The sequence below is a fragment of the Pteropus vampyrus genome, unplaced genomic scaffold (assembly GCF_000151845.1).
Source record: "Pteropus vampyrus isolate Shadow unplaced genomic scaffold, Pvam_2.0 Scaffold151, whole genome shotgun sequence".
Classification (NCBI taxonomy): domain Eukaryota; kingdom Metazoa; phylum Chordata; class Mammalia; order Chiroptera; family Pteropodidae; genus Pteropus; species Pteropus vampyrus.
The window spans coordinates 1,832,827-1,845,204 of NW_011888932.1; the positions used below are offsets into that span (position 1 = coordinate 1,832,827).

The 12,378-nt window shown below is 36.2% G+C and overlaps 1 pseudogene; it reads right to left on the minus strand.

Annotated features, from left to right (window-relative positions):
• Window positions 1–9,700: 9,700 nt before the first annotated feature.
• LOC111745311 lies at window positions 9,701–9,814 on the minus strand (annotated as a pseudogene).
• Between the last annotated feature and the right edge of the window lie 2,564 nt (window positions 9,815–12,378).

Below are 12,378 nucleotides of genomic sequence, written 5' to 3' on the forward strand. Positions count from 1 at the left end.
CCATTTTCCAGATAAGAAAACCAGAAAGACTACAAGACCAGTAAGTAGCAGAACTAGCTTTGAATCCAGGCAGCTTGGCTTCAGAGTTCACACGCTTAACTCCTATGTGGGGAGAGAAGCTTATACAATTCTAGAGACTGTTTGAGGAAAAAAAGAAAGAAAGAATGCAATACTTCAAGTACAAGATTAGGTGCAGGGCCAGACAGAGAGAAAAACAGACAGATGATAGATAGATAGATAGATAGATAGATAGATAGATAGATAGAGAGATAGATGATAGAGAGAGAGAGAGAGAGAGAGAGAGAGAGAGAGAGAGAGAGAGAGATCGATCTGGACTCTGTTTATGTATAAATGCAAAAGGAGACCAATATGGCAGCACTATGCACTCTTGAAGAATTTAAAGGGTAATAAACACTTACTAAGTGCTTATTGCTTACTACATTACTGGCATTGCTGTAAGTGGATTACAGCGGATGGGGGAGCTACTAATATTACCACCATTCCCATTTTACAGATGGAGAAACTGACCAGGGAGTGGCAAAGCTTAGTTCTAATTCATATATGCTAATTCTAGAGCCATACTCTTTACTCTCTTTACCACTCTACTATTCTTCTCCAATGTTTTTAGAAATATTAAGATTGAAAACATGAACAATTCGAGATCTAAAGCTCCTCCCAATCACCAAGTTTTCCATGAAGCCTCCCCTGCCCAACCCCAAATTGGTCAGTTACCCCTCCACATATGTAGCCTTCCATAGTCACCTCTCTCATAGATGCATTGAGTAACCAGTTGCCTCCTTTCTTAGACCATGAACTTCTTGAAGGCATATGTCCAGCATCTAGCAGGTGTTGGACAAATACCTGAGGAATCAATGCATAAATAAGCAATATATGCCAGAATAAGGTCAAGTGGTCTGTTGATTCTGTGGCAAACAATTCATCTGCTGTAGGTTTTAGATGGGACTTGAGCTTGAAAGTGAGGTTTAGCAAAGTAAAGGGAGAAAGAAAAGGACATTTCGGATGAGGGCAACAGCTTGGGCAAAAGAGCAGCGGTCCGAATGATCATGGCATGAGAAGTGAGTTAGTTTCCTATTGCTTCTGTACTAAATTACCATAAACTTAATGGTTTAAAACAATACAAATTTATTCTCTTATACCTCTGGAGGTCAGAAGTCCATAAAAGCCAAGGTGTCAGCAGAGCTGTGTTCCCTCTGAAGGCTTCAGAGGAGAATCTGTTTTCTTGCCTTTTCAGCTTCTGAATGCCAGGGCTCCTGGCCCTTTTATCATATCACTCCACCTTCTTGCTTCTGTTGTCACATCTCCTGCTACTGACTCTGACCTCCTGCCTCCCTCTTATAAGAACCCTTGTGATTATATCATTGGGCCAACAGGGATAATCCAGGATCATTTCCCCATCTCAAGATCCTAACTTAATCACATCTGCAAAGTCCATTTTCCTAAGTAAGGTAACATTCGCAGGTTCCCCAGGCTCTGGGGATTAGGACATAGACATCTTTGGAAGGCCATTATTCAGCCTACCACAAAAGGTAACAGTAAAAAGACAGTCCAGACAGAAGGTTCTGCCCCATAAGACCATAGGCTAAATGGATAAAGAGCGGCCAGGCTTATTTCTAGGCAAAGGGGTCTGAACTTGTTCTAATAGGAATAGAGAGTCATTGTAGAGTGTAAAAAGAGTGAAGTCACTTAAAAAATGATGTTTTTAAAGATTTATTTGGCCACTGTGTTATTTGCTTCAGTTAAAGCTATCTTTTTTCAACATAATAACTAGATGCATATAGCGTTGTATTGTTATATATATTTTCACATGTAAACATATCTGGTAAGTATGATTATCTCCATTTTAAATATGAGGAGACAGTTTAGAAAGGTTATGTGATTTTACCAAGGAGAGTTTATACATATAGTTAATACGCTGCAGAACAGAGCCAGACAATTTGAGGAGGCAGTGTAGTGCAGTGGGTAAGTACAAATGACTTTGGAAGATGACCTGAGTCCAAACACCAACTGCCCTTTCCTAGCTATGTGACTTTACCTAGTTGTCCCACTTCCCTAAACTTCATTTCCCTTTTCTCAAAACTGAGGCTAATAACAGTTTCTACCTCATAGTGTTTTGTAAGGATTAATTAAGATAATGCTAGTAAAGAAAATACTTAGCACAGAGCAATCAATAAATAGTAGCTATTACTATTACAAATCCCTCCCCCTTTCCATAACATGAAACTCAAATGAGACCATCTGAGATTATACTTTTAGGTTAAAAGAGGCTATTAAAGATAAGTTTCATAATACCTCTAGCACGTGATCTTTCCAGTTCTTCTTCCCAATTAAAAAATAAATAAATGTCTTCATAATGTGTATTAGACAGTGCCCTAAAAGTATGTTACTAATTTTAAGTCTAATTCTCAGTTATTCTTGGTGTAATTTCCCATAAACCCTAATTTTCTTCAGTAGAGGTCTGATTTTTGGTTCAGCTGGGTTATTTGTGAAAGATGAAATAGATGTAGTTTTGCAGTCAGTCAGCATGGACTGGTTTATATAACTTCAGTGGACAGGCAAACATTTGCCAAATGGTCGGAATTAACCTTTACTTTGTACCCATTTCTAGGAGGAATGAATGAATACCAATGGCCTGGTGGCCTGAGAGCCTCTGCTTGATGTCTGGCATCCAGGGATGTTTCCTGGCTGACCTTTTGGAGAATGTCCAACCCTGAGCAAAATGGAATCCAAAAGAAGACACAGAATCGGGCTCCAAGTTTTCAGAGATGGTACCACATTGGTCATTGGAGTTAAATATGTGCATATCCATCGGCTCTGTGCTCTGTCGAGCAAAATATTAAAATGAAATTCAAGGAGAACAGTTTGAAGCAATCCCCCCTCTTCTTGAAAATCACCTTTAGCTACTGGGAACGCTGATAATCCCTTTGTAGTTTATCCAAGGCACATTTATCAGTGAGGCAGCTAAACCAATTGTGGCTGCTGCGTTCACAGGTGACCACGCTGCCTGCCTGCCTTCGCAGAGATACAAGAGACAAAACCAACCTGATAGAGAGGAGCTGGCATTTCGGATTCACACAAGAGAGTGGCCCAGGCCAGATTTCTGTTTCTATGGACAGGAACATTCAGGCCTCGGCAAGCCCAGACTCTGAATTCACAGGCTTCTCTTCCGATGCAAACCACAATTCTGAAAAATAAAAGGGGATTTCAGGCAGAAAAAGAGATTACAAATAAGGATCATTTGACAACAATAACCAAAAAATAAACCCTGGCAGCCACCATGCTAAGCGGGCCTGGTGGATGCCAGTCTTGCCTTCTCAATTCTTGCTCCAATCATTAGCACAACAAATTATCTAGTTTGCTACACATCCAGTGGGCTCTGACTACAGATGCAGGAGAGCAAGCTGCATTTAAATTTGAAAAGCTGTTACTGATAGAACCCCGCTGGCAGGCACAAAAAGTACTTTTTACATATAAAAAGTGTTTGGCAAATTTGGCTGTTTTATGCTGCTAAATTATACAATGTTGTTTACAAACAACAACCCCCCAAAATTAACACCCACCCCGTCCATTAAAAAAAATGCCCCCACCGGTCCTTTCACAGTTTTTAGATTCTCTATAGAAATCAGAGAAATCGAAGTGGAAAAAAAATTTCTCATTACTGTTCTCTTGCTCTTAGAATCACCTTTTTATAAAAGCAATATAGGAAAGCTTTTTTTAAAAGTCGAAATCAAAATAAACTGTTAGGCTCAGATTATATGTATAGTAATGTGAATTATTTCCCAACTCTTTAGACGCTTACCTTTTCCCCCCCATTTAGCCTGTTTTTTACAGTTCAATAAATATTTTTCCAAGCTCCACTTGCCAAACAAAAGAGTTTAGCCTCAGTGTTACTCCTCTGACAAATATCCTTATGGTCTTGCACATGTGAGAGCCATTGATAAACAAATTAAAATTCTGTCCCAGCTCAGAGCTCAGCTGGCCCATTTTATCTTGCAGTATGGGTTTGTAAAGGTCTGGGTGTCTGTCATCCTCCCCTAACCTTGTCTTTGTCAAAGGGATACAAAAGCCTGCCCGCTCGGGGCCCTTACGATACTGATTAGTGTGAGTGACAAAGTGGTGCTGCAAGTCCACTCAGCCTTTCATAATAAATCTATCAAAGAGTAATAGAATTCCATCAATCCTGCATCATCCCCGAGGGTCGCTGGGCTGGGATGGAAAGTGTGTTCCGTTGGGATTGTACAACTGTTATTATTCAATTACACTCTTTTCTTCTAGTTAAAGACCATGATATCATTATCACTTAATGAATACATATAATTGGATCTGGACTCTATGTTTGGCTGATGAATACCACTCACTATTCATTCAGTCTCAGCTCATCTTCTGACCATTTATTATAGACTTTTGGCTGAAAACCATGATGACAAAGGGAATTTGAAATTAGCTGTGATTTTATTCAATGCTCAGTTAGACACAAAGACAAAATAAAATTTTGATGCCTAAATGAGTTGAGAATGGATTAAGAAGTTTTGCCTTATTCAGCAGTCTCTGATTTACCCACACCAAATACATACACAATATCTATGCAATCTCTCTCTCTCACAAACACGCACACACACACATGCACACACACACACAAAGTTAGAAACAAACCTGTTTAAATAGTTTAATAAATTCTAAAAATGAAGTTTTATTTTAAACCCCTGAAATTTTATTTAATGTAATGAAGGGACAATTTAATATTTTGGTCTCATTAAAAAAACAAATAAAATAGAATTAGCTGTAAAAGTGTCATCATACACACACTTACACGTGCACACACACACATACATTAAAATCTTCATGCCGACCCTACCACCAAACACAATTTTATGATTAAATAACATTTAAATTTGACAAAGCAAAAGTGCTTCTAATACAGTATATTTATTACATCTAATATCAAGTCCATCATTAAGTTTCATCATACAATGTGCCCCCAAAGGAAACTAGCCCTCCTATTCATATTGTTGGGAGTAAATGTAGCATACCTCCTCTGGATCACTGGTGAACAGGCTACCTCATTAATCCTAGTTAGTAGATGCTGCCGGGCATGTGGAGCCGCCAAATCCAGATGCTACCCACAGAGGCTCTCCAGGCAGTTAGGGAATCACGGAGTACCACCTCAAGCCTTACATACATCACTTCAAATTAAATTTACATTAAGTGCTACTCCATCAGAGCTGAGAGAAGCTGACATCTTTGGAAAATGCAGATGATAATCCATTAAATCCTATTATATACATGTCTTCTAATTTTACTTAAGCCCATGCATACCAAAGTATGAGTTTGTGTTAAAAATTAAAGACCCTTTTACTAGAACAAAAGACTTTATGAACTGTTGACTTTGGGAGGTTTTATTACAGGGGCAGGCTAGTCTATCAAGACAAGTAGACTTTTTCTGTACAAATTCTAGTTAAATATTTCTTCTGAGGATTTGTGTTGGGTTTTGTTTTAAAACACATTCCCTCCCTCCTTTCCTACCATTCCCCAGGCTTTCCAAATAATATGGTCCTTTTTGACCTCCATGTAGTATCCTAATAATGTCTGCATTAAATGTTATGAGTGAGACAGTGAAACACATATTGTCTCCTTTTGCTATTAAGAAAATATTAGCTGGCAGCTTCTAAACTGGCAACAAGAAGAAGATACTATAAAATCACCACAGTGAAAAGCTAAGGTTTAATTAGCCTATTATCACATATGTTAATCCCTTTATATTTTCATAGTCCATAGTCACAGCTACTTTTACTTTGATGAGTCTCTTCTAATTTCATAGGAGTGATCTTATTATTTTTGATTGTGAGCACTTAAATTTTTACATTTAGCTGCAGTCTTTTACGTTGACATTTCTATGCAATTTATTTTTCTACAACTTAAAACTGAAATAACCTGAAATTGGAAAATATTCAGAAGACATGAAAATCAATGACTATTTGGACAAAAGATTCTACCATAAGCCAGAAAACTTTTACCCAGAAATATCTCACTCTCTCTCTCTCTCTCTCTCTCTCTCTCTCTCTGTCTCTCTCTCTCTCTCTCACACACACACACATACAATTAATTTAAAAGCTATTTATCAAAGCTTTTAAATTTTAATCACAGTTTGGTTTCCCTACACTGAATTTTTACATATTAAAGCCATTTATTTAAGAATGTGCCACTGTATATGTCTGTATTTCAATAAAAGTGCTCTTTCTAGATAAGAATTAGAGCCCTTCACTCAAGCCTGAATTTTTTTACATCTATCACTTTTCTCAGACAATGTACAATTCATTTCTCTGTTAGCTTCTATTTATGGTATTAAAATATCCCACAGGTATCATCTTGATCAAAATGTACCTGTAGAAAAAAAATCTTTGACATATATACTTTTATAATCCTTGGTTTTGAAATAAGAAAACTGAGTCCCCAAAATGTTAAGTAACATAGACTAATAAAAGTACCTACTTCATAAAAGTTTCACAAGGATGAATATAAATTTATGTGTGTAAACTGTCTGGCACATACTAGGCTCTCAATAAATAGTCACCTTTATTTTTATATGTTGCAAAGAGAGCTCTCCTAAAAGATTAGTGAAATTTTTACTTGGATACTTATACACAACTTTGACTACAATATTTATTAAATATTAGACTCTTTGCACCCTTGAACTTAGGAAAGATACTAACTAAGCACAATGTTAGGCTCAGCAGAATGAATGTTAGGTTGATTCCCTCTCCTTCACACTTCCAAGTTTAAAAGTCCAGATCCTTGTCTAAATGACCAAAAAATGCATTGAAATTCATGCTGATGATCGCTGATTATTAAACTCATTTTCATCTTATACTCACTTCCAAGGAGCCACCTCAAAAAGAGTATGACCGACCTTACAAAGAATTATCCCGACTCTGTCACAACGGACTGCCCTACCAGACGCCATTTCTTTTTGCGAGTTCCAAATCCCTACCAGAGGGGTTAAAGGAGAGATAATAAACAAGAGTCCATGTGAATACACAGATAAAACCAATCCGATTCCATTTCCTAAAAGTCCTTGAACAAGCCCTGGATTTATAGTCTCCTATACCAACTTGCCCACTTGATATTTCCACTTAGACATCTCAATCTTAACTGTCCCCAATCACTTTTCCTTGTCACCCTTCTTAAATTTGCTTCTTCTCCAGTCACCCTCATGTCAATAAGTGGCACCACCATCTATCCAGTTGCTTAAACCAAAAACACTAGGGTCATCCTTGATTTTCCTCCTTCGCTCACAACTTCCTTCCGATTCAACATGATATCTTGTAGGCTCAACCCTCAACTATGTTCCAAATATATTCTCTCTAATCTAATCCAAGCCACCATCATCTTTCACCTGTATTGCTACAGAACTTCCAATTTCCATTGTTTCTTCAGTTTTTTAAATGAAATAATTCACACATATAAAAAGGCAAAAAAGTAATGAATACCCATGTATCCACCACCCAACTTTTAAAAATATTAACATTTTGTCATATTTGCTTCAGCTCTTTTTCTTTAAGAAATAAAATATAATTGAAGGACCTATGTACCCATCCCCAGTTCCATTCTTGTTACTCCCACTTCAGAGATAATAGCTGTCCTGAATTTAGTGATTTTCAGTCCATAGATGGGATTTTATTTATTTTTATTAAATGTTTAGATTTATGCATATCAATTAGAGTTGAATTCAGCTACATGTAATAGAAAACCCAAATCACAGTGGTTTAAAGAGAAATGGAAGTTTATTTTTCTTATATAACTGAGAGACTTGGAGTAGGCAGCTGAGACAGTGAAGTTGATTTGGTAACAGTCAAATTACCTGGAATTCTCTTGATTTTCCCATGGTGATTGCAATACGGTTGCTCCAACTTCAATCATGGTGATCCACCTATTTCCAGGCAAGAAAAACAAGAAAGAATCAAGAACAAAAGAACGCATGTCATCTGAATCTTTCTTCCTTTTAAGGATCTTTTTCAAGAGCCCTACCCAACAACTTCCTCTTACCTCCTATTTTTCAGAAACATTTCACAACCTATGTAGCTGCAAGAGAAGCTCAAAAATGTAGTTTTCCACTTGGACACATTCTCACCGCAGTAAAGTAGGGTTCTGCTATTATAAAAGAGGGGAAACTAGATATTGGATAGACAACTAGCAGTCTTTTCTACAATATATATCCTTACTAATATACTGACTTGAATGCTTTTAAATTTTATATAAATAAAATCATACGTAAATGAAATTATACCGTTACCTTCTACAATTTGCTTCTTTTGCTCAACTTCATATTTTTGAGATTTGCCCACATTGATATAATAACTAATTCATTCTTTTTCATTACTTTAAAATATTTCCCTTTTGAATATACCACAATTTATTAATCCATTCTCTGTTGATGTACATTAGGTTGTTTTAAATTTTTCAATGAATATTCTCTTACGTATCTCCTTCAGGATAAACATAAATCAAATTTCATTTCTTCCTCCCTACAATTCTCCAGTGGTTTCTTATTACATGAAAATAAAATCTAACCTTCCTTCCATACAAAATCCTACACGAGCTAGTCCCCACATCCTTCCCCAATCTCATTTAGTTCTTGCTCACTCTGTTCCATACATATTGGCCTCTTTTCAATCACTAATATGCCAACCGCTTTCCTTCTTCAGGGCCAGGGGCTGCTCAAGGTTTTGTAGGGCCTGAAGCTTATTCAATTTAGGTACAATAATATAAAATTAAGTTCAGGGCATTGGAATGGACCAAGGCAAATGAAATGCCCTGATACTTAAGTGTCATTTATCTTCATGGAAAATTCTCCTCTGCTCAGGGTCTTTGAAATTCTATTCTTTCTGTGTGGAATGTTATTGCCCAAGATGTTCTTCCCTAGGCTCCAGTTAATTATCCAGGTCTGTGGCAGAGACTGCTAGTCCTCTAATATCAATATCCATTTCTGCCATAGTAATAATTTTAGCTGAGTGTTTACTACCCAGCTTTGATTACCCAAGTAAAAACTACATTTTGTAGAAGACAATTAGTTGTGGCCCTGTGACTATATTCTGGCCAATAGGGTGTAAGGGAAATGATGTGTTCAATTTTGGGGTGATTTTTTAAAGGGGATACATTTTTACAAAGGGATGTCTTTCTTCTTTCCCTTTCTTCCTTCCTGTGGGTTATAGTGTAGACCTAGTGGTTAGTCATCTTGGACCATGCAGATGACACTCAAGGGATGGTAGAACGAGAGCATAGAAGGAATGTAGGCCCCAGACAACTTGGTGAAAGAGACTATCAAAAACACTTGGTAAGAAAAAAATTAACTATTGTGTTTTAGGCCTCTATTATTTTTTAAATAAATTTATTTATTTAAATTAGTTTTAAGTATACATTGGTTAGACATTTATATTGTTCATAAAATGATTCCCCCAATTGCTCCCTCCCTCCCCTTACCCTCCACTTAGCCATCATATTAATGCTAACTGCATTCCCTATGCCGTGCTCCCCATCCCTGTGCCCAACTATCAATAACTAATTTGTACTCCTTTAATCCTTCATCCCTTTCTCCCAGCCACCCAAACCCCCTCCACTCTGTCCATAACCAAATTATCCACTATATTTGTGAGTCTAATTTTTGTTGTTGTTGTTGTTGTTTAAATGCCTACAGCACCTGGTATTCCTAAGTGGTCTCCCATCCAAGTACTAACCAGGCCCGACCCTGCTTAGCTTCCAAGATCAGACAAGATCGGGCACGTTCAGGGTGGCCGTAGACGTGAGTCTGTTTTTGATTAGTTTGTTCTTTTTGTTCCTTAGATTCTGCATATAAGTGAAGTCATATGGTATTTATCTTTCTCTGTCTGACTTATTTCACTCAGCATAAGAATCTCTAGGTCTATCCATGTCGTTGCAAATGGTAGGATTTCATTTTTTTAATGGCTGAATAATATCCCATTGTATATATGAATCATAATTTCTTTATCCAATCTTCTGTTGATGGGCATTCAGGTTGCTTCCATATGTTGGCTATTGTAAATTGTGCTGCCATGAATATTGGAGTGCATAGATCTTTACAAATTATTATTTTGGTTTTCTTTGGATGAATTCCCAGAAGAGTAATTGCTGGGTCAAAAGGTATATCCATTTTTAATTTTTTGAGGAACCTCCATACTGTTTTCCATAGTGTCTGAACCAATTTGCAATTCCGCTAACAAAGTATGAGAGTTCCCTTTTCTCCACATCCTCGCCAACACTTGCTGTTTTTTTTGATTTATTGATGAAAGCCATTCTGACAGGTGTGAGGTGATATCTCATTGTGGTTTTAATTTGCATTTCTCTGATGATTAGCAAGCTTGAGCATCTTTTCATATGTCTGTTAACCATCTGCATTTCTTCTTTGGAGAAGTATCTGTTCAGGTCTTCTGCCCATTTTTTAATTGGATTGTTTGTTTTTTTGTTGTTGAGAAGTATAAGTTCTTTATAAATTTTGGATATTAACCCCTTATCAGATGTATCATTAGCAAATATCTTTTCCCAAACAGTTGTTTGTCTTTTTATTTTGCTGATGGTTTCCTTTGCTGTACAAAACCTTTTAGTTTGATGTAGTCCCATTTGTTTATTTTTTCTTTTGTTTCCCTTGCCCGAGGAGATATATCTGAAAAGAAATTCCTGTTAGTAATATCAGAGAGTTTACTGCCTATGTTTTCTTCTAAAAGTTTTATGGTTCCTGGTCTTACATTTAAGTCTTTGATCCATTTTGAGTCTTATATACAGTGTAAGAAGATGGTCCAGCTTCTTCTTTTTTTTTTTCTTTTTTTTTTTTTTGCATGTATCTGTCTAATTTTCCCAACATCATTTACTGAAGAGACTATCTTTACCTTATGATATATTATTACCTCCTTTGTCATATATTAAGTGACCATATAGGTGTGGATTTATTTCTGGACTCTCTATTCTGTTCCATTGATCAACGTATCTGTTTCTATGCCAGTACCATGCTGTTTTGATTATCGTAGCCTTGTAGTATAGTTTGATATCAGGTAGTATGATACCTCCAACTTTGTTCTTCTTTCTCAAGATTGCCATGACTATTCAGGGTTTTTATGGCTCCATATAAATTTTAGGATTATTTGTTCTAGCTCTCTGAAAAATGCCATTGGTATTTTGATAAGAATTGCATTGAATCTATAGATTGTTTTGGGTAGTATGGCCATTTTAACAATATTGATTCTTCCTACCCATGAACAGGGTATATGCTCCCATTGATTTGTATCTTCTTTGATTCCTTTTTCAATGACATAATTTTCTGAAAACAGGTCTTCTACCTTCTTGATTAATTTGATTCCCAGGTATTTTATAGTTTTCAGTGCAATTGTAAATGGAATTGTTTTCTTAATTTCTTTTTCTGAAAGTTCATCATTGGTGTATAAAAATGCCACTGACTTCTGAATATTTATTGTGTAACTGCTACTTTACTGAATTCATTAATCAGATCTAACAATTTTTTGATGAAATCATTAGAGTTCTCTATGTATAGTATCATGTCATCGGCAAATAACAAGAGTTTTACTTCTTCCTTTCCAATTTGGATGCCTGTCATTTCTCTTTCTTGTCTTATTGCTATGGTGGCCTCTGTTATTTTTTGGTTCTCTGTTACATTCAGTCAAATCTATACCCAATACATAGTTTCAATTCAAATATCATTTCCTCACCAAGCCTTCTCTGACAACCCCATCTAAAGTTGTTCCACACTTATAAACACCAAGTTGCTCTCTAGCACATCAGCCTATATTATTTTCTTCATTGAATTTATCTTCATCTGAAAATATTGTTTGTTTTTTTATAATAATCTATCTCTTCCCACTAAAAAATAATAAATTTTATGGAGGTAAGGACTTTGTCTGCCTTGGTAACTGCTATATGCCCTGTGCCTAGAACACTGCCTTGTGTGTAATAAGACCCAATAATTATTTGTTGAATAGATGAAAAAATAAATCAACAAAGAATAACACTAATTGGTTTCCACTAGACTATAAGCTGTATGAAGGCAGGGACAATGTCTGTTTGTTTAATGTCACATCACCAGGAACGAACAAACTACCCAATATCCATTGACAAATAAATGAATTAAAATGAATACATTCCCAAGGGCTCTTCTGAAATGAGTCAATAATAAAAATCCAATCATGAATAAAACTTCATTTTTTAAAAGATGTTTTAAAGTCTAGCTTCCTGGGAAAATCATTTGTTCATTAGGGAATAAAAAAAATAGCAGTAGCACTACTACAGATACTAAACGTAAAATGTTGAAAGAAAAAAAATTTTCACAAAAAGTCTCAT